General features: G+C 38.1%; 1 long non-coding RNA gene across 1 annotated transcript in view; it reads left to right on the top strand.

Moving 5' to 3' along the window:
* Positions 1-24,147, top strand: part of LOC139970598 (uncharacterized) — a 49,817-nt gene that overhangs the window by 3,923 nt on the left and 21,747 nt on the right. Inside the window, exon 2 of the long non-coding RNA XR_011794178.1 lies at positions 7,619-7,729. This is a non-coding gene — a long non-coding RNA (uncharacterized lncRNA). The remainder of the gene's footprint in view (positions 1-7,618; positions 7,730-24,147) is intronic.

Below are 24,147 nucleotides of genomic sequence, written 5' to 3'. Positions count from 1 at the left end.
CCTCAAGAAACCCAATAAATGGCCTAATTAGCACCGAGCCACCAATGTGGACCATTACCGAAACATCGATGCGTGTTAGTCTCCCATCCCCTTCCTCTAATGCTATTTAAGTCCACATGTGGGCATATCCTGCAAACCTACCGGTAGCCCACAGGGGTTTGATTTGGGAGAAAGGCCTTGACACCTTGAAACGACAAATGATGCCAACCATAGGCGTACGAGGCGGGGGGGGGGGGGGGGGCAGACTGCCCCTAAATTTCCAGAGGACAAGATATTCGGGCAAAAGTCCTGAAAAATTCGGGCAGCCTAACAGGAGAAAAAAAAATTCTCCTCTTATGCTGCCCTAATATTTCAGGACTTTTGCCCGAATTTCTTGTGCTCTGGAAATATATATATATATATATATATATATATATATATATATACCGGGGGAAAAGGGGGCACGTGCCCCTCCCCCACTTTTCCTCAGGTTAAAAATGTGCCTTTCTTTCTACATAAAAATTGAGGTGCCTCAAGTTAGCAAGAGGCCAGGGAACCAGAATGAACACTCGGGAAGGGCCGTTTCCGGCCATCTGAGGGGTTTGTAAAACCAAAAATTTGCTAGTACGCTCCGCGCCAACTGATGGTGGCGCTCCGCCCAGATAGTCGTGCATACAACTTTGCAAATCCTGGCTAAGCCCGTGACTTTTAACGAATTTCTGTGAGTCAAACTCAAAACATTTTCGAATGGAAAAAATTTGTTAAGATATTAACAAGAAAAAAACTCTAATTTGGAAGATTCCTACATTAGCAACTAGCATGATTTCACCTCATTTTGTCTCAAAAGAAAACTTGTTCCTTGTTTCCCAATTTGCGCATTGGATATTGCAGTGCTAGAATGCATATTTTTCTTGAGGGGGGGGGGGGGCGTTGATGGAGTGATGTGTATACACAAATAAGATAATACAATAAGAGTTATAAAGGGTACTGAATATAAGGCTGCATCATTTCAATCGATTTTCTGCAAAGTGCCCTTTGATGTCGGTGCCCCCCCCCCCCAGATTAAAAGTGCTTCCGCCGCCCTTGACCTGGATATCCCCGACATGAGTGTATAAAAGAAACAATTTTTTTCATGGATGGTGGGGGGGGGGGGGAGTACCTACAAGCCTAGAAGTACAGGTTTATCATATTCTTTGTTATATTTTATACTTTTTTGTGAGACAAATTGCAGTCTCACACGACACAGCGACATTATCCCGCCTACGTATCGTTGAACAATGTATGTTTTTCTGGAGGTAGCTGAGTACTGTGTTAAAATAATAAATATGGTAACTAAATATAGGAGCTTAAAAAATATACTGTCCCATTTCCCCCCTTCAAAGTGATGTTACCATTTTTTCTTCTTCTAATTTACCAAATTTTTGGGGAAGTGTAAATTTCTAAAACGTGAGATTATAAAATAAAGAATGTTTATATGCAACTTGCGAGGCCTCAGAAGTGCCGTTTCCGGCAACCTGAGAGGCATTGTGTGCCAAAAATTTTCTTGTACGCTACCCGCCAACCGATGGTGGCGCTCCGCTTAGATAGTGTCACAGGAACTTTCAGGCACAAAAAGTTCTGCCCCCCCCCCCAAACTGAAATGGTCCCGTATGCCTATGATGCCAACTTCCCTCAAGTTAAAAGTCTGGCTGAGTTGGCAAGGCCAGTCAGCATGAAAGAGAAAAAACTTTTTTTTTCATTTCTGTCACCAAAGTTGCACATCTTTTTGGTTGCTATTTTGCCTCACAGGTGCCATCTCCTGCGATCTGGGGGGGTGCTGAAATCTCAAATTTTCTCTGTACGCTCCGCGCCAACCAAGGTGGCGCTCCGCTCAGATAGTAACCTCCGGCACCCCCACAAGAAAGAACAGCCCCCCATGGCCCCCCACTCAAAAAATCCTAGCTACGCCACTGCACACGGCGATGAACGTATTATAATTACTAGTATAATTCTTACTTAATACTAGAACTACTTGTAAAGAAAAGGCAATGAATGGTAGGTATATATAGGAAATAGCTCTTCTCGTTGCGACTGCATATAGGCTATGAAATTAGAGTATGTGTAATTATCAAACTATAGATACTGTTTTAAAGCTGTTTAAATGCGTTCCTCTGACTTACTGTGCTGTGATGAAAATTTCGTGATAAAGCCATTGAGATTCGAGTCTCAGCATGCCCACCTAATTCACCATATACATACACACCTTTGCGATATCATTTTGGCATGAACTGATTTCATTTTAGTCTTTGGTTATTTGAAGGTGGGAAGCTTCGATATAATCATTTTTTTATGTAATAAGACCCCGTACACAGCCATTATATCATTAAACAGCATCCATATATATATATATATATATATATATATATATATATATATATATATATATATATATAAAATATATATAGGAATAACGGAAAAACTGTTAAACAACTATGCTGCATTTAGAGAAAGGCTGGATCTCGAGTGAGATACAATAATTGAATTAGGTAAGTGATTGGAAGTAAAACAGCCAATGTTTGGTTTTTGCAGAGCTTTCGAGCAAAACTAGCTCTTCTTCAGTGCATGATCACCGAAAGTGACAAGGAGTAGCAGGAATTGAAACTGTTTTATAGAGAAGATGTCGGCATGGTTGTAAAGGCAAAGCGACTTACTGATTTCTGCTGAATTGAGCAGAAGTTTTAGAAATTCGGATTATTTTAATCCGCGTCGGATTATTTTAATCCGATTCCGTCGTAATTGTAAAGGAATTGTTTTGGTTTATCTGGGACGGCAAATCGTTTCTGATGTTTAAACCGAATGGTGCCGTGGTCTTTAGGTTTAGTTCCCAGAAATTTTCTTTCGCTTTCCTAGATTTATCTGTCCAAGAATCGTTCTGGTCAATGGCAATAACACGCAAATTCTCAATTGAATGATTTTGGAGATTGAAGTGATTTGCAACAGGTTGGTAGATCTTTTTTGTTTTGATCGCCGATCTATGTTGTGTCATTCTCATTCTAAGAGTGTTTTTTGACTCTCCAATGTATTGTAAGTTACAAATATTGCAGTAGATGAGGTAAATGACATTTTTGGATAGGCAGTTAATTTTGTGCCGAATTTGGAACGTGCGTTTGGTTTGGTTGCTCTGAAAGGCCCCGGTCGAATCGACAAGTGAGCACGTTTTGCAATTTTGTGTACAGGGCGATGATCCTGTAGTTTCTGTTGCTTTCCCCTAATGGGGTGTCATCCCGAAAGGATGCCCGAACTAAGATATCCCGTAGGTTGTTGGGTCTTGTAAAGGCGATGACAGGTAATTCTGGGAATACTGATTTCAGGCGTTCGGTGCCTTGAAGTAGGTGAAAGTTCTTCTGAATGATATTAGCCAGTGGTGGGAGACCAGGGTGGAATTCAGTAACCAATGGTACCCTTTTGGAACTGGTTTGACGAGTTTTGTACGTCAATGTTTCGGTATATATATATATATATATATATATATATATATATATATATATATATATATATATATATATATATATATATATATATATATATATATATAAATATATTTATATATATATATTGCTGGTTAAAAATGCTAGCCTAAGCATGACCGGGCCTTCGTTAAGTACCGTAATTGTTGTATTATAGTTAAATATAAAACATATAAGTGTAATCGTCAACAATCTCAACGTCCCAAATTAAAACTATTGGTTTTCTTCTGATAACTTTTTCTTCAAGAAAAATCAACAAGAACACCATTTTTAGTCTAATTTCGGTTAACAAAATATAGGCTATGCCACGTCTTCAAATAATATTTAACATCACTTTACACATAAACGAAAGCTGCAGGGATAGAGCTGAAAGCAACTCAATAAAACTGACGGACGAACAGTTCAAAAGGGAAACACCTGTACTTTCGAAGAAACAAAAGGGGTACGTAAGCGTCATAAGTGGAGGACGCCATTCGAAAACATAATTCCCCAGAAAAACAAAAGATGGTACGTTCGTTGACTTTCAAATATGTGAAGTCAACGATAGTCATCACACTCTGTGTTCATATACATCATAGGATTTTATGGAGGCAGAGGGTTTATCCCTTTTTCGTTTGTTTTTGTTGATGTGTGGGAGGAGTGGAATATTATTCGACGGAATATCCACTCATCTGGCTGATTAAACCTGCCCTCTTCATGACAAATGTCTGTTCGTTATAGTATTGTCATAGCCACCACCAAATAAAATGGGCAGGGGCGTAGCGAGCGGGGGGGGGGGTGTGGGGGGGTGTCACACCCCCCCCAATAATTTGGTCGCTGTCGGCAAATTTTGGGTCTGTCGGCAAAAGGAGAAAAGGTGAAGAGAGCGGAAGGGGAAGAAAGAAGGATAGCTGAATAGAGAAAAGGAGAACGGGAGCTTCTTCCGTGCCAAATTTGACTTAAAATATGCACCAGATTGCATCTAAGGACGTTTCAAAACTAAAAATTTTCCAAAGGGGAGGGGTAGACCCCCTACCCTTAGACCCCTCCCCCATTTCAGTCACCACTTCCAGATCCGTCGGCAAATCAAATTTGACTTAAAATATGCACCAGATTGCATCTAAGGACGTTTCAAAACTAAAAATTTTCCAAAGGGGAGGGGTAGACCCCCTCCCCTTAGACCCCTCCCCCATTTCAGTCACCACTTCCAGATCCGTCGGCAAATCAAATTTGACTTAAAATATGCACCAGATTGCATCTAAGGACGTTTCAAAACTAAAAATTTTCCAAAGGGGAGGGGGAGACCCCCTCCCCTTAGACCCCTCCCCCATTTCGGTCACCACTTCCAGATCCGTCGGCAAATCAAATTTGACTTAAAATATACATCAGATTGCATCTAAGGACGTTTCAAAACTAAAAATTTTCCAAAGGGGAGGGGGACACCCCCTCCCCTTAGACCCCTCCCCCATTTCAGTCACCACTTCCAGATCCGTCGGCAAATCAAATTCTCCACACCCCCAACAAAAACCCCTTCGCTACGCCCCTGAAAATGGGAACATTTTCGTTGTCTTGCCCAGTTTCTCTATCTTGGGTGACGTTTGTTTAAAAAAATAATCTTCGACAAGTATTTAGTCATGGTAAAGGGCGCCAGCATTTAAAAGAAAAAGTTGGTTACCGGTATCTGTTCATTACAGTTTTGATATGCCGCCCTCTTTTCAACGAACTTTTTTTTTTACATCTTTGTATGTCGAGTATCGATAATTTTTTAAGTGCATTTAATAGGCCTCCAGTTGCTCTTTAAGCAGTGTTTCTTAACCTTAGCCACTTCTACACCTCTTGGTATAGGATCCAAAGGCGAAGCTCCTGGAATCCTCCACACTCTTTGGTGGAGTATATAGGGCCAAAGACTGTCCGGTTTTACATAACATACAAAGATTACAGTTTGAACAATAACAATAGTTAATACACGATTTGTTCATTAGACGTGCGGCGAACACAGTATGGTGCAATTTAAGTGCACGAGACATACACCAGTACCTGATGTTACGTAACATACAAGATTTATTTGTTACAATTATAGTAACATTAGTAGTAAACTTAATTATACAATGTTACAAACAAACTATGTGTAACTAGCTGAGGTTTTTGTCTGTTAACCTGATTAGAAATTGAGCTCCATCTAGGCTGTATATTTGCTGGTATATTTGTTTATATTTGTATATATTTTTATATATTTATATATATTTGTATATATATATTTGTATATATTTGTATATTTGCTGTATATAACACCTACCGGTATATGACATCACACTTCGACATAATTTCAGCCACTGACTCAACTTTCAAGCATTGATATCTCCGACAAAAGGGACAGGATTGGTCCACGATTGTGTTTGTATTTCCTTTAAGTTTCCTTCGACTCGAATTATTTTAATTTTCGATTTTATTTTTTGTTTTCTGTGCTTAATTGTCGCTCGTATATGTGTGCATGACGTCATACCGTACATATAACATCATTGGTAGCATATTGGCATATGTTGTTGTAATTTCTAAGTATGACAAATTAACACGTGTTTATATTCGATATTAATACGCGGATATATTTAAGCCTTATGATTGGCTAATAATATATACGCGAATATATTCGAATTTATTACGCGTATTTATTAAAATTAATACCCGGATATATTATGCGGTGTTTGTCCCAAATGGCTTGCCATACTCTGCAACCGATTCGCACACAGATTACAGTAACTACTGTGGATCGTGCTGATAAATATGATAAATCGGTAGCATGTGCTTTAGGTTTACAGTAAGTACTGAGTATATATGACATGTGTAATCCCAACAAATCCCAACAACTGGATTTGTTGGAATTACACATATCCTCAGTTCCTATTGTAATCCTAATAGCACATGCTACCGATTAATAGCACGATCCCGGTTTTACAATGGCACAAAATTTACAGATGTATAGTAGTTACTGTGTTCTCTATGTGTATCTGGTGCACTCTATAACTTGTCAGACCGTATACTTTCCACCCAGTTTTCTCAATCTGGCAGATTTTAAAAGAGAGCGCCCTCTTTGACTGAATTAATTAACAACTTTCAAGGTTATTATTACATGTGCCTATCTTAAATAGCACCCCTGTGACATATCTCAAACCGTGTAAGTAAAAATTTTACAACTATGTGTAATATTTGAGAAAACGAGATTTCTCTCTCGTGTTAGTTTATTCTTTCGGGACACAAGCAAAAGAAGAAAAAGCATTTCTCACGAAGATGAAAGATAATTTTTTTTTTTTTTTTTTATCCCTTGGCAAATCGCTTAACAAGTTTGTGATCTATTAGAATCGACGCACCTGCGAATTTGGACAGCGTGTGTAATGAAGCTAAAAAATGACAGAAGCGCTCGTCACAGTTACTTAAAAAGGGATCATTTGGATTGGTAATAGGAAGCCGACACCTTCGAACAGAAATGAGTCCTAATTGATTCACACTTTCGACTGACGCAAGCCCCAAAAGGCTGCGTCGACTAGCACCCGTTGTTGTCCGCCTGTCGCGGTAAAGCCGTTTAATTTGCAGTGCGTTGCCCGTATAACGTTGACTTATGATTAACGAATACTAAAGTGATACATAGAAAGCGCCCCGCACCTCAGTCACGCATTTATAGTAATGATATCGATTTATTATTTATCGCATATCTAAGACGTGCCTGCGATTGACCGTCGAAAAGAAAAAATGTGCAAAATATTCTCTTGATTTATGGTATTTTAATTAGGCCTTTCTTTATACCAAAAAATGTAAAAAGGAATATCAAAATAACTTTTTTTTTTGAAAAGAGGAAAACAAAGCATTTAAGAATAATGATGGCAGTGTTGTCACGTGATGATACAAAGCATTCTGATTTAAAGTAAATGTTTGTTTTTCTTTCTTTTTTTATTTGCGATCGAAATTTTGGGGAAAAGGTGAGAAAAGGAAAGTTCCGATTGCCAGGAAGTTGAACAAAAGAGTTGTATGTATGATTTGTACATTGATATATAGTGTGGTATGATGTATTTATCGCCTAGATGCAGTTCCGCGAAAAAGAAATGTACACCATTTATACAAACTGATAATCTTGAATTTTTGTTCTTACTCCGTCTTTATAGGTTACAATAGAAAATAAAAAGATGTTTGGAACCTTTTACTAACACAACGAACGTAAATCACCACAATCCTTAGAAAGGTTCTTAGAAAGTCATATGTCCAAGTTAGTGCCGGTAAGTTATTTTATACAAATATTTGTTTGTTTATTTGATTTTCCACAGGTAACAAATATATAAATGTGAGGGGAAGTCCTTTAAAAAGCCAATACAGGCTGAGCAAAGTAAATGACTCCCAAAGAAAAAAAGTAAACACATAAATGAAAATATAATTAATGTCTTAATAAGGAATAATTTATAACATTTATTTATAACATAATTTATAACATATTTATAACATGTTTATTTATAACATATTTATAACATAGGCCTATAACATATTTATAACATAATTATAACATAATTTATAACAAATATAACTATAGCTCTAAGATTTACACCGCCCAATCCACTCCCTCAACTCCTCTCTTCTCGTAACTTCCTAGCTCCAAATCTTTACAGAGGCACAACTATAACATTTTGTACGGGTGTTTGGGGGAGGGGGGAGGGGTGTTAATACTATGATTAACACATATAGGTCCTATTGAATAACGCGACATGACATACATAGTCGTTATGACTATTATTGTATACGCAACATATTTTGTCAGCCATTGCAATGCTAAATACAATACGCTACCATTATATACACACCTGTGTGTGGGAAGGAGAGAAGAAGGACTACGGTCCAACATCGTTCAAGTTAATGGTCAGTATATCATATTTTAAATCTTGGTCAGTTCCCGTCATTTACTTGTCTTGTGGAAAAATAAAATAAGTCTTTGTGGAAACGACGTACTCACTTAGCCCAAATAGTATATCTTAAATATGAAAGAGATGTGTGTAATTGAACACAGAACACAAGTATTTAAGGGTGACTTTATAAAACGGTGTCATAAGCGAAACATAGTAATTGGATTTATTTTATTTTATATACGAACAATGGGCATATCTATACCTCCGGGTTAACATACAATACAATGCATCATTCCTTCAATTCAACCTTTACTCTTCCCCTATCCCCGCCCCCCACCACCTTCGCTTTGCCCCAACCCACACGTTGGCGAAAACAAGTGTATATTACACCGACATAAGCTACCGACTTCAAGCTTTAAAAGTGTAATTTTTCTGATTGAAGTCAACTTGAGCTTATTTGGGCCTTGTTTCAAGGAAGCTCTTTAAAACTGTTAGACTGTTAGAAGATTCCCCTGCGCGACAAATCAATTTAATGCCGCTTAAGGTTTCGCTAGCGTCTTTCCTAAGCGCGGTATCCACTCGAGGGAAGGAGGCGTGAAACGCACCACACCGCTGATAAGAATGAACTTTTGTGATCATGAAGGTGCCGCTAACCGCATTCATATAACGGTGTGAATGTTTTGTTTAACTAATTGTTTTGACTTGTCTAATGGAGGGAAGATAATAGTTCAATCACCCCCGTTGCTTGGTATTTTATCATCACGCATGACGCTTAACTAATTTAGCGAAATAAAGATGAGAAAAGAGATGCGTAAATGGAGATAAAAAGAGAAAAGAATTGATTAAGAAACGGTTAAAAAAAGTTACTTTTACATGAATATATTTAATAGTTTCTTTTATAATAATGAGTGTAGCGTGTTATCTTGAAATTGAGATAATTTCAGTAAAAACAAAGAAAAAGAACTAGGCTATAACAATAGCAGTGATAGAGTCTGTCACTGATCAATAAAAAAGGGGGAAAAAGAAGATAAAGCTTATGTCACGGTGAGCGGGGAGAAAATGTAAAAAGTAAAAAACAATCAATGAATTTCCTGACTACGGCAAGAATGGAACGATGTTCCCGTTCTTCTGTTTATACATGTTAGCCTATTTAATGTAGGCCTATATGTTAATTAGAAACAGATAAGGCTGAATAAAGTTGATTGTCATATAATTTTAAATGCAAATATAGATCTTTTTTTAGCCAATTGATTAGAGCTTCTATAGTGAAGACCAGATAGGCTAACCAAAAAAAAAAAAAAAAAAATACGGTATTATAGCAATGGATATAACACACATGAAATAACGTTGCTGAAAACTTTACAAGACGGCTAGAATTGCATGCCATAGTCGTCCGTTGGGGTACCTAACGAAATATAATTAGTCTAAGAGAAGCTCCCCAAAGCCCATCGGCTTTCTGCCTCCCCCCCACCCCACCCTCCTATCCTTCCAAATTGTGTAAGCTTCCTATACGATACTGTTATATAAATAGTGTAGGCCTACCTGCAGTTCTTTTCATCGGGGTATATGAAAAGGGTTTTTATGTTTTTTAAACGGATAACTCCACCAACATAATTTGTAAGCCAAGCTGCCATTATCACTATTTTCTGAACTGTCCGTCTCATCGGAAGATTTGTTGCTTACCTTTAGGTGCTTCAACATAGGAGGGAGTAGCAACCCCCTTCCCATCCCCTCCCCTCCCCCGCGTTCCTTCGTGTCAGAGCGATAATTTTCTTTAAAATCATGCGAATTTGACAGGACAAGGAGAAGCATGATAATTTGTCAACCAAAAAGTTGTCGGAACTTGTTCTCATTCGGAGGATGATATACATCCAGGCTGTGAGGTATAGATACATAAATTGCCTAATATATGTCCGGGAGCGGGGGAGGGAGAGGGAGTAAGGTGGTTTGGAGGGGGTCTGTGTACTTGTATTTTATCGTCTAAAATAATTATTATATCTAAGTCCTATACATATCATTTCTCCAATCTGAGAAAGTATAGACTTAGGTTCGAGTACAACATATTGAGTACGAATGGGACAGGTATAGAATTGCAGCCGATTTACATAGAGATTACAGTAACTACTGTAAATCTAATGTTTTGTACTTGAGTAAATACTGGATCGTTCTGACAAATCTGATAAATCGGTAACATGTGCTATTAAGTCATAGGCGTACGAGGCGGGGGGGGGCAGGGGGGGCAGACTGCCCCCCCAAATTTCCAGAGGACAAGAAATTCGGGCAAAAGTCCTGAAAAATTCGGGCAGCCTAAGAGGAGAAAATATATATATATATATATATTCTCCTTTTAGGCTGCCCGAATTGTTAAGGACTTTTGCCCGAATTTCTTGTCCTCTGGAAATATATATATATATATAAATATGCAGTAGCTTGCCCGAATCTTTTTCAAATTTTTGCCCGACAATTCCATGATTTTCTTTATTTAGCATCATGATGCCCGAATATTTTCGTGTAACACCACCGTAAGCGCAGTTCATCTGGGCTACCACGCTTTTTGAAATCAATTTTTTTTCTAACTAGTCAATTGTATACCTGGACCAAGGGCGGCGGAACCGGGGGGCACAGGGGGAACGTGCCCCCCACTTTTCCTCAGGTTAAAAATGTGCCTTTTGTCTACATAAAAATTGAGGTGCCTCAAGTTAGCAAGAGGCCATGGAACCAGAATGAGCACTCGGGAAGGGCCGTTTCCGGCCATCTGAGGGCTTTGTAAAACCAACAATTTTCTAGTACGCTCCGCGCCAACCAATGGTGGCGCTCCGCTCAGATGGTCGTGCATACAACTTTGCAAGTCCTGGCTAAGCTCGTGACTTTTAATGAATTTCTGTGGGTCAAACTCAAAGCTATTTCGAATGGAAAAGATTTGTTAAGATATTAACAAGAAAAAAACTCTAATTCGGAAGATTCCTACATTAGCAACTAGCATGATTTCACCTCATTTTGTCTCAAAAGAAAACTTGTTCTTTGTTTCCCAAATTGCGCATTGGATATTGCAGTGCTAGTATGCATATTTTCCTTTGGGGGGGGGGGGGGGCGTTGATGGAGTGATGTGTTTACACAAATAAGATAATACAATAAGAGTTATAAGGGGTACTAAAGGCTATAAGGCTGCATCAGTCCAATCGAATATCTGCAAAGTGCCCTTTGATGTCGGTGCCCCCCCCCCCCCAAGATTAAAAGTGCTTCCGCCGCCCTTGACCTGGACATCCCCAACATGAGTGTATATAAGAAACGTATTCTTGTTCATGGACGGTGGGGGGGGGGTGCCTACGAGCCTAGAAGTACAGGTTTATCATATTGTTTGTTATATTTTATACTATTTTGTGAGACAAATTGCAGTCTCACCCGACACAGCGACATTATCCCGCCTACGTGTCGTTGAACAATGTATGTTTTTCTGGAGGTAGCTCAGTACTGTGTTAAAATAATAAATAAGGTAACTAAATAGGAGCTTAAAAATTATACTGTCCCATTTTTCCCCTTCAAAGTGATGTTACCATTTTTTCTTCTTCTAATTTACCAAATTTTTGGGGAAGTGTAAATTTCTAAAACGTGAGATTATAAAATAAAGAATGTTTAGATGCAACTTGCAAGGCCTCAGAAGTGCCGTTTCCGGCAATCTGAGAGGCATTGTGTGCCAAAAATTTTCTTGTACGCTACGCGCCAACCGATGGTGGCGCTCCGCTTAGATAGTGTCACGGGAACTTTCGGGCACAAAAAGTTCTGCCCCCCCAAACTGAAATGGTCCCGTACGCCTATGTATTAAGTTTACAGTAAGAACTGAGGATATTTGTAATTCCAACAAATCCCAAAGAACTGGATTTGTTGGGATTACACATATCCTCAGTTCTTACTGTAATCCTAATAGCACATGCTACCGAATAATAGCACGATCCAGTTTTTACTGTGGTGAAAAACTGTAAGATTTACAGTAACTGTGTTCTCTATTTATTTAGGGGCCCTCGTTCTGAGTACGACTGTTTACGAGTACCAGAATCTATAAGCACGAGATCATATGTTTGTACTCAGTGTTTTTACGATACTGCTCCAAATGCCCCGAGTATGAGTACAAGAGGCCAGAGTACAGGTTACTATATAAAGTCAATCTGCTTTATCGCTTTACTATTCATCAGTGCTTTTAATGGTTTTTCGATCTCATATTCACTGTAAATATCTGCATATAGTATATGAATTTACTGTTTTATGTATTTACTGTTTTATGTCACTGTATATTCTAGATTGTTTGTAAAGCGCACAGATGCATCGCGCGTTGTGCGCTATATAAGATTTTATTTACATTACATCACTTGAATAAGAGTACCATGTGCGGACTTACTTCAAGGCTGCACTAGAGTACCAGTACCATGTATACATTACTATGCCATTTACAAAGTTTTTAAACTTTTCTCTGAAAAGAGACCGTCTAAATCCTTCATAGTCACTCAGAAATTTGGTGCGTAAGGTCAGCATTTGCACCAATTTTACCACACTTGTTTTTCTGTTGTTTTTTTTATATATTTTTTTAACAGAATGCAGAGAATTGCTTGAAAGGATCCATTTGGGTTTGTTTTGATAACTTTTCGTTGACATAAATTTGATACTAAAAATCCTATAATTGTAGGTCACTAACTGTCCTAGTTCAAGCTAATTTCGAATGGGCAAGAAAAATTTGAAAATCTAAAATCTACTCTTTGTAAATCTGATTAATATTTGAGTCCATATGGAGAGTGTACGGGCGACGAATAATTTAGAGTTGGGAGAAATTCATTAAATGGTTATTAACCTTCATTAGGTGAAAACAAAAGATTATGTTCTTGCGTGATTAATTACAATCTACGTTTGAGAAATAGTCGTTATAGGTTTGAGAGGGCAGTCGACAAGGAGAGATTCCTTGAAAATCATCGTTTTTTAGTTTTATTTAAACATAAGATTGCAGCCTACATACCACCCTCCTGTTTATTTTTTTTAACATCAAATTAATGTTAACCAGCCATTTATTAATGAATTTATTTCTTTTCTTTACAATTCTTCGGCCCATACAATATTTTCGTATCGCAATATTAATCACAACTTGAATAACAAATTTAACTCGTATATATTTTTAACCCTAAAGTCAAATTTGTCCCGACAAGCCAATAAGTATGGAAATAATGATGATGATGATGATGATGATGATGATGATGATGATGATGATGATGATGATGATGATGATGATGATGATGATGATGATGATGATGATGATGATGATGATGATGATGATGATGATGATGATGATGATGATGATGATGATGATGATGATGATGATGATCATGATGATGATCATGATGATGATGATGATGATGATGATGATGATGATGATGATGATGATCATGATCATGATCATGATCATGATCATGATGATCATGATCATGATGATGATGATCATGATGATGACGATGATGATGATGATGATGATGATGATGATGATGATGACGATGATGATGACGATGATGATGACGATGACGATGACGATGACGATGACGATGACGATGACGATGACGATGACGATGACGATGATGATGAGCGTTGTAACTTTTGTTCTTTTCAAATAATGAAACAAATATAAGTGAACTTTTATACATGGAATTTGTTTTAGATAATTTGAAGTTTGGTTAGGTTGAATATATACCATGATCATGCCTAGAAAGAAACTACCCCGGGCGACATAAAATTTAGAATCTAAAAAAGCTTCTTGAGTTACTCGAAGTTCTTGCCAACTGAAAAAAGGGTCTACTTGAAAAATATAATTGCAATTTATTATTCAAGTAATTCGTCTTATTCAAATATCTTGTATTTGTGATAACAATACAAGTATATTCTTTATTTATGATACATCTTTAATGTGTTAAAGAACTATACATATCGTAATAAAATCATGCCATTTTGTCTGGTTTAACAGATCATATTTGATATGAGTTTACATGACTTGTGGAAAAACCATCATACTTACAAATATATTACGAGATCCTTTGTGAAAGAAACACAAGCAAGACATAACCAAAAAGTGAGCTCTATAACAAAATAATTTTACCATCAAATATTGACTTTCAATCCCTATCTCTAAAGCGAGGTGAACGGTCTTATAGATTACGCTTTACTATGTCACTCCCCCACCCTCCCACCCCACACCCACCCCACCATATCCCCACCCTCCCCCACCCCTTCTGAAACTTTTAGCCCTTTGCAATTTGACAGGCATATCTTATATTGTTTTAACTTACCCTTCGATCTTACACAACCCTATCCATAGAAGGCAAGAAAGCAAATCTACGGAACGGCCCAGGGGACTTATTTGCAGAGAAGCCTAGTGGCACAAGATGGGTGGGTATAGTCTGTGCATATATTCTTACCCCACCCACGATTCACATATCTTTACTTATAGTAGGCTATAAAATGTACACGCATATGCGTAGGAGCCCAATTTGATTTGGGGGGGGGGGGGGCTGTAACGACTTGCCAGCAAAATATAACCAAAATGTTTCGCGCGTACCCATATCATACAGGCATGCATAGGTTATTAAATCGCATGCCAATTACATACAATCATTTGCCGTGTTATTACCCTTCCATATTGGTTAGAATTTTGGGGAAATCGCTACAATTTTTTTTTGAAGATAAATTTCCTTTAGTCACATCATTGCAATTTATTTTTCTTTCAGTAGTATTGGTTGGGGGCTGCAGCACCCCCCCCCCCCAACCAGCCCCACGCCTGCTACGCCTACGTGTACACGAGCAGTGTCAATTGTTGTCCAATTCTGCCCACGAGAGGACGACTTTATGCGGTCGATGCGTGCATGCGCATGAGCGGCAAAAACAAAAGAATTAGAAAGTAAAAACCAATCAAGACAAAGCCAAACAGAAATATGTTTGGAGAAGAACCTCTTCTGCCTTAACGGCTTCCTTTCAATTAAGAAGGGTTGGGGGGGGGGACTCCAACCCCACCCTCCACCCCGTCCCGCCCCTACACACAAACACAAACACACCCTCGTCAAGCTAAACTATTAGGATTCTCTTTCTTCTTTGGGTTGTTATAAAAAATATATATATTACTTGATTAATATTATACCATTCACTCTATCAAAGTAAACCGCCATTAATTAAATCAAACCTTCCAATATACGTTTCCTATATATGCCCGTGTGTTTTACAGTAACTTACGCAGGTATGTCTCTATACCGTGTTAATACCGGATTTAATTCATAAAATATTTTGATAAAAAAAATATTATTGTGTACTTTCTCACCTTCTAGCGATTGATTTTTTTTCTTTTATTTTCCTATTATCCTAGGATGCTGATGAACACATCTACAATCTTTAGACTCTTTCTTAATTCTTCCCTTATTCTTTGTCAAAACTAATTAACTGATGCATATCATGTTATAGCAAAAGCCCTGACCACAAAGAGAGTAGATAAACCCTCGGGTTCGTAAAAGTAATTCTTTTGTACAGATGATACACGCCTTAACGAAACAAGGATAAGCCTATATAACTATAACGCATCCTAAATATTTGTATGGTATATACCGGTATACTTCGTATACTATTAGCCCACTTTCCAAAAAGATCCATCATAAATTCCAATTTATGTTTCAATAAACTTTCTTGTGGTTGATTAGTTGCTCTGACGTAAAACTTTCTGTGCACAAGTTCCTGTCTACGTTCTCTATGTAATAGGTTTACTTTGTTATAATAGAACGATATAATAATGATATTAATACTATAATAATAAAACAAGTTAATATTATCCCAGGTGCCGTTTGTACAGCATTTTCCCTCGTTACTTTTGAGTTTTGTTATCCTATTAAAAGCGTCTCCAACCTCCCCTTGTCCTATAGGCATGGCGTGAGAGAACCAGAGGAGGAAATTATGAGGAAAAAAAATAGACCAGAAAAAGAACAAACAAAACAAAAAAAGTGGGGGGAAGGGGGGGATAAAATATGATTGATTATCTAATCTGCGTGTAACCTTGAACCAACAGAAATAGGATAGTCGGTCTAGTTATTAATTTGACAAATAATAACCTTGATATGGAAGCGTTTTTTAAAACAGTCTTCATTTCTTTAGCATACACGATTTTTTTTTTAGATTTTTTTATCGGCTATTCTTGTTCATTGTTCCGTCTAATATACAACGTTTAAGTAAAATCAGTGGTGACTATAATTTATATCGAAGATGAAACTTTTTAACACCCACGGAGTTTTCTTTGAAATCATATCTGAATATATTTCATTGTGTGCGTGTCTAATCAAGTATTAACTGAGTAACCAGACTGATGGACAACAATTTGGCTTAAAAAAAGTGCAATGTGCCAGTTTCATTATTGATTACGTTTTAAGCATACGTTTCAAGGTGTGGATGGTGTACTTTCTATTGTTCGGTTTGAAAATTGGCTATTTATTCGACAGTCTCGGGATACGCACGTCGCTGAAATTTGGAAACTAGAAAGGCGCTTGGTTGATATTCCTTGACAATATTCTATTTAATGAAGACCTTACATAATATTAGTATCGTCATAGTACTGTATTACCACATCCATTGACTACCTTACATAATATTAGTATCGTCATAGTACTGTATTACCACATCCATTGACTACCTTACATAATATTAGTGTCAACATAGTACTGTATTTCCACATCCATTGACTGCTTGGCAATTATATATTCATCGTTTTCTTTGAAACAAAAAGTCGTATTTTGCGTTGCGTTATAACGTTATGCATTATCAAGCTGCGTAAATGTTCTGATGTTTTTTTAATAAGCTTATACTTGTCAGAAATTCAAGTATAAGGGGACATACGATCAAGTCGGGGCAGCTTATGTTGCTTCTTGCGGAGGAGTATTTATACATTGTATAAACTCATGGATATTGGGGGGAGGGGGAGGGGGGAGTCCTGCATAATAACCAAAATATCAAGGAGGAGAAAGAGGAGGACGGAAGGTGTGTGTGGGTGCGTGCGTGTGTGTGTGTGGGAGGTGTGTGGGAGGGGGAGCCAGCGGCACAAAAAGCAAAACACTTCTCAAAAGAAAGGGAGTGTTAATTTCCAAATTTCCAAATATTTGTAATGAAATGTTATTAAATACACAATAAGATAAAGACAATTTTGTGAATGAAGGTTGAACTGTAAAGCAATTCGTGAGTAAAAAGTTTTAAAAAAAAACAAGAAATTCAACGTCAACTTTTCATTTTATATAACAATATACATTCACTTCTTTTAAATTGTCCTCTATCTGTATAAAAACATGCACAGTTGAGTCAATTTGAGGCTTAGAAGTAATAAAATCAACAAATCACTTTAACTCACGTCACCATCAACTATATGTCACTTATACTTATGTCCAATATTGATCCCGGCTCCTCTTAATTTTACCTATCATCATCGTCGAACATGCTTGGGAGAGCAATGGAATGCAAGAATGCAACCCTTCATACATATCTACGCCCCACACGACGGACCTTTCCAACCCCTTGCGGCCTTGCCCGTCCTCCACCTCCACCTCTCTCTCTCTCTCTCTCCACCTCCCCGCTCCTCCACCCCACCCAGTTCACTGTGATCAAGCAGTGAGCACAGTTGCTCGGATGGACAATGCATGAATGAAAACCAATGAACTACGTAAGATGCTTAAGGGTCTAGAGGGCTGCTTCCTGCCTACCCATGCCTTAAAGATAACATCAATAATCAGAATCTAATGAGTTTATCTATATATGAGTTTAGGTGACAGAAGCCACTGGACCATTAATCGTTAAGTAAGTCCGTCAAATCATTGAAATTTATGCATATTTATATATATATATATATATATATATATATATATATATATATATATATATATATATATATATATATATATATATATATATATATATACATATATTTATAAAAATATAAAAATAAATAAATATATATATATATATATATTATATGTATATTATATGTATATGTGTGTGTAAAATGTATTTTTTTTCCTTCATTTTGTTCCATTAAAATATATGTAACTCTTTAAGATGCAACGCACACATCAGTGGTCAACGAGCCAGGATAATTTTAGCCTTTGACAGAACAAGCTTTATCTGAAAAAGTAGGTTGTGTGAAGTGAACCTTTAATAACTTCCTTGACCAGATCAGAATTATCATGATGATGATAATATAGTTATTAGCAGGATATAATGAGAGGTGGAGAGATAGCGAGAAGCGCGACGCAGAAAACCAAACAGAGAAGAAAAGAGATCGTTATCAACTGATCAGTGCAGTCATGTGAGAAAATGTTTCTCTTTATTTATGTATATATATTTATGTATATGCTTTCAGTATTTACCTAAAAGGAAACTTTCACACACAAAGAACGTGAAAGAGACAAAGAAAATGAAAAAAAAGATAAACATTGGTACAGGATTGCTATCAATAGAGTGAGATTCTCGTTACGGCTGAATTTAGGGAGAGGTTTTGAATAAATAAATTGATAAATAAGTAAATATATATAAATCGATACATAACTTTTGTCATGCTTGAACTTCAGCTTCTGGCTTATTTCCCTTTCCCTCTCCCCCTCCCCCAAGTATATACTTTGAGACGACCCTCTCCTCCCGCCGCACCCTCCCCCACCCCCACTTATCCACCATCTCTCAGAATCGATGCTCAGTATGCATGAGAGCTATATCTTGGAATATGCAACTGTTATATATGATGTTAAAGAATATAACCTTTATCGATCTCCGTCGGCAAGCTCCGAAAACTAGTACATATAAAAAATAAAAATAAAAAAAATTCCGACGTCTGCATGAATAAAATCTCGCGACCCATAGAAATATATTTTCGCGACCCACCTTTGTCTTGGTAAGTTTGCGCACCGTAAATCCTATAACATCATTTTGGTAAAAACGTGTGTCTTCCTTTACGTCGTTCAAGACTAATAATAACAATATATCTGCTGCTTGTCATTGGTGAGCGATGATGTTGAATCATGGATTTAATTAAGATAATAACACCTTTAGTCTCAATTGGCATGGACATACGTACTTTTCAATCATTCTTAATACCTTTCTGTTTCTCTCCATATTTATCGAATTAGTTACAGTTGTTTGCCCCCCTCTTTTTTTCACATATTGCCATCAAACTTTTTCGAACTTGTCGTCAAAGGTATTGTAAATAAAAAATCTCACCTGAACAACTTTCGTAAGTTATACCTCCTTAAATTTTACTAGAAAAAAAAAAAGAAAAGAAACAAAGGAAGGAAAACATTATGATATAGTTTCAAAATGTTTGACCAATTTATATGATATGTTTTAATTGTTTATTTTTAACTGTTTTGTTTATGTTATATGTTAATGAGCAGCGAAAATATGTCACTCATTTTTCCGTTGTTCATTTTCATAATATACTATAAATCATATGCCAAAGTTTTCTGGACATCCCTTCCCAGACGCTCTCTGGATTGTATCGGATGAAACTGGGGGGTACCCACGGTCAGGGATGTAGCCAGGGGACCGACTGGAGCGATCACTCCCCACCCCCCCCCTTCTTTGAGTACCTTCTTTGAAATTTAACTAAAAGCAGGAAATACCATTAAAGCCCTCTTTTCAGGGTTGAAGGAAGCTAATCGAGCCATCTCAATCTTTCCAGCCCTGCAAGTAATACTCTTATTAGTGTTTATATCCTTCATCATGGGAGTCATTTTGGGCAAAAATTTTCTTTGTACATCATGGGGGCTCCGTTAAGTGTAATGCTGCTCCCTTTTGTGAGACGTTCCCCTATTAAAATTCTGCCCCCCCCCTTCAAATTTCTGGCTACATCCCTGCCCACGGTTACAAGGTTTACAAACTTTACTGTGACTTCTGACTGGCACCCCATGCATCATAGCAATGACCATGTAGGAATCGCCACTATCCTGATGTATAACCAGGAAGTTGTTATGGAAACAACTCCCTGGTATAACTAAGCGCGCGGTATGTAATCCTCTTGCCAGTGAGTGGTTCGAATTTCATTCTAGCTATATAAAGAAAAAATGTTCTCGTTTCAAATTTATTCATAATTTTTAACATTTTCGGATTTGGTTAAGTTTTCATGAAATGCATTATCATATTGATGTTTTAGTTTAAACATGCATCGAAAAGTTTCCGACCTACATGCATGGCCGCAAACAAGCTGTTCACTATATAATCGGATATAAACTAATAATGTCCGCTTCCCTTTGATAAGAAGTTAATAACTTTTTTTCAATATTTATTTTGTATCCCCCATACGAACACCGGCAAATAAATCCAAACATTACCTCTAGAACCTATCACGTGTGATTGACCTAACGTGTATTTTAAGAGTGTGTGGTCACTATTCTAAACGTGTTCCCCATGAGGTCATATGCGTTATATTCCCATTGTTTGTTAATAATCCATGACAGATCCACTTGTGAGGGCACTCTTCGGCGATTCGAGGAGTCGGGAGAGGAGAGGAGAAAAGAGGAGAGGAGAAAAGAGGAGAGGGGGAGGACAGTCGATGGCAAGGGGAGGAAAGGGGAGGAGAGGGGAATGGAGGGGAGGGGAGGGGAGAGGAGAGGAGAAAAAGGGGAGAAGGGGAGGAGAGTCGATGGAAAGGGGAGGAAAGGGAAGGAGAGGGATAGGTGGGAGAGGGGAATGGAGGGGAGGGGAGAGGAGAGGAGAAAAAAGGGGAGAAGGGGAGGAGAGTTGATGGAAAGGGGAGGAAAAGGAAGGAGAGGGGAGGAGAGGGAAGGGAATGAGAGGGAAAGGGAGGAGAGGGGAGTGGAGGGGAGGGGCAGAGGAGAGGAGAAAAGAGGAGAAGGGGAGGAGAGTCGATGGAAAGGGGGGAAAGGGAAGGAGAGGGGAGGAGAGGGAAGGAGAGGTAGTACAATAGACTCCAAAGAACATCATTGGGAACTGAACGAGATGATGGTTAGCGAAGAGAATGTGTAGGGTGGATATACCACGAATGGTATACAATATATATATCCCCTCCTTTGATCACGTTACACTGTTATTTGTGTATAAATAAATATGGCCGAGGGAAGTGTTGTGAGGGTGAGACAGTGATGTGAAGCTTTTCACTTCTTGTTTTTATTCTGTAGGAAATTCGACATGATAACCAAAGTCAGAGCACCCCCCACCCTCCCACCCACCCCCGCCTCCACCCTCCCCCGCTTTAACAAGGGGACAGAAACATCAGGGGAGAAGGGGTTAGCGGTAGCACTATGTAGGGGAAGCAGAGGCTGCAGTAGAAGAATAACAGAAAAGATATGAAGGAGCGTATATAGGCCAGCGGCGGATGGGACATTTTTCGACGATTCAGGCGATTTTCCAATTCGACTAGAGTCGTACGATACTAAGGTCGAGTTTTTGTCTCTTTTTAATTTACTTAAGTCCTAAAAGGTAAAAAAAATCCATAACTTTCTTCGGTATTTAGACAATGAGTACTTAAAATGATGATTTCTGCCCTTTTATACTTAATTTTTAAACCGATCTTCCTTCCTTTCATATATAAACGCACTCTGTTTGCAGAGGGGGATAAAAAAGAGGCCGCCCTTTCAGTTCGATGTGTCGGAATTTCTGTTTCATTATGACGTCAAGATTGTACAAACATCAATGACTCGATATCAATTGCCAAGAGTACTTGATAAGAATATCTGATTACATTTGATTTGGTTCAACTCTGGACAAGGTCTTTTATTTCCTTTGTAGTAGCCTTACAGCGTTTGCATACATCTAGGCTATATATGAAAGCGCTATCGGCAACATTACCACACGGTCAAGGGTCTAGGTGATTTACCTTACCGTTGACCATTCGACCATCAACAGGGCCACTATTACACCTGTTGACAATGTTGGTGCGTTAACGCGACCGCTTGCATAAATTAACCCATCTAGGCGGCGAAAGTCAAGGCCTCGCGAAACTAGAACTTGAAGCGGCCTCAATATAACCTTAATAAAATACCTCACAAGTGCGGAAATGTCCACCATAAACAGAGTTACCTTGGCCCCGCGTTCACATAAAATAAGTAACTAAGGGGGGAAAATAAAAATTAAAACCGCAGCTTACTGATAAGACAATCCTTACAGATAACACTATACGAGAGTTTGTACAACAATGTGTAATGTTTGGTGGAACCAATTGCCACGGGGGACAGGTTTCTCCAGATGAACTTTACGTTAACCTCATTGACCCCAAGAAAGATTAAATCATCGTTATAGCAGATCGTCTCGGCGATCGTAAAGGTCAATTCACTACGGCCAGTCATTGTATCGTCGTCTTATCATGAAAAGATTCAACTACGCCCTCATCTATAAACTGACTGGTTAAGATCATTTAAAAGGCGGACTTGGGTGGTAAAATTAATGAAGTAGCCCTTGAACTAAGACAGAAAATCGAAAGTACATTTATTGATTCTTATATGATGAAAGAAATAAATAATAAAGAAACGTACGTAACGGTTCGTTTACAAGTGGTACCGTAAAGTATATATATATATATATATCATGTGAACATGAGCTATTCATTTAAAAAGATTAATCGAATACTTTTTGCAGAATCGGTTTTACGCGTATGCGTCAAAAAGTCAGTGAGCACTAGAATGTTTAATGGTTACATTGTATATGGGGAAGAGGGGGGTGTGGGGTTGTGTGAAGGGGGGGGGTGGAGGTGGGGATGGAGAAGTCTAAAGTTTTGTTGGGGGAATTGGGGGATAAAGTAAGCCTTAAGCAGGGATGATAAGACGGGTAAACAGCAGGTGATAAATACACTATATACCGATATTCTTTAGTAAAACATCGAAAACTCTTAATTCAAAATTTTATCATGAAAACACTTGGATGTTAATTATACTCAGTGTATAAACCTGTCAGGCTGTCACATATGTACAGTGCATTAAATTCCATCTTGACTTTGATAGCCTTGCACCTATACCAATGGCTTATGCTGCAGGTAAACAACATAGGTAAGTTGTGATTGTTGTTTTATAGACTTAACCTCTTAACCTGTGACAAAACATATACATATATTTTATAGAAGAAAAAGAACGCGTTTCATTGTGATTCGATATAAAAAAAATTAAAAAGACTTTGCAAGCAATGTAGATTGTTGTTATATTGTGAGTACTTTTTCAATCTTCTTCCTAAAATCCCCCGACCCCCCCCCCCCCAAATCTTCATTAAGGTAACTGTTATTTCTGCTGCTGCTGTTTTAGGTTGATTTCGGATGTGAATGACGTCATTTCAACGCCCGCCGCTCTTCCTTTCAATTGTATTTATAATTTGCATATTGTTAAAAGCCTGAGTTTACACTACCAAACACAAAAAGAGCTATTATGGGCAGTAGTTTCATCAGAGGGAGATCAAGGGCTAGTTTTACGTCCCCACTCCCCACTCTATACCCCACACCCCACTCCCCACCCCCACTCTCCACTCCACAGTCCCCTTCATTAAACTGACAATTATGGGTTATAGTTATACGCATACCATGGTCGTACCAGTTACATGCATGACGTTCTTATGTTAGTGTGAAGATTGCCTGATTTGTGCATTGTCTTTGGTTAAATCATCGCTCTTCTCCAGCCACCTCCCATTATACCCCCCCCCCCCCACCCCACCCCACCCCTCCCGGTTTTGCTCCACTGAAATTGCCACAGATGCTGCATTAAACTAAAAATTTAACATTACAGTTGATTGAGTAATTAGGGTTGAAAAATAAAGAAGCGATATTC

Source organism: Apostichopus japonicus, chromosome 8, assembly GCF_037975245.1.
Source record: "Apostichopus japonicus isolate 1M-3 chromosome 8, ASM3797524v1, whole genome shotgun sequence".
NCBI lineage: Eukaryota > Metazoa > Echinodermata > Holothuroidea > Aspidochirotida > Stichopodidae > Apostichopus > Apostichopus japonicus.
This window is presented reverse-complemented; position numbering and strand designations above follow the sequence as displayed.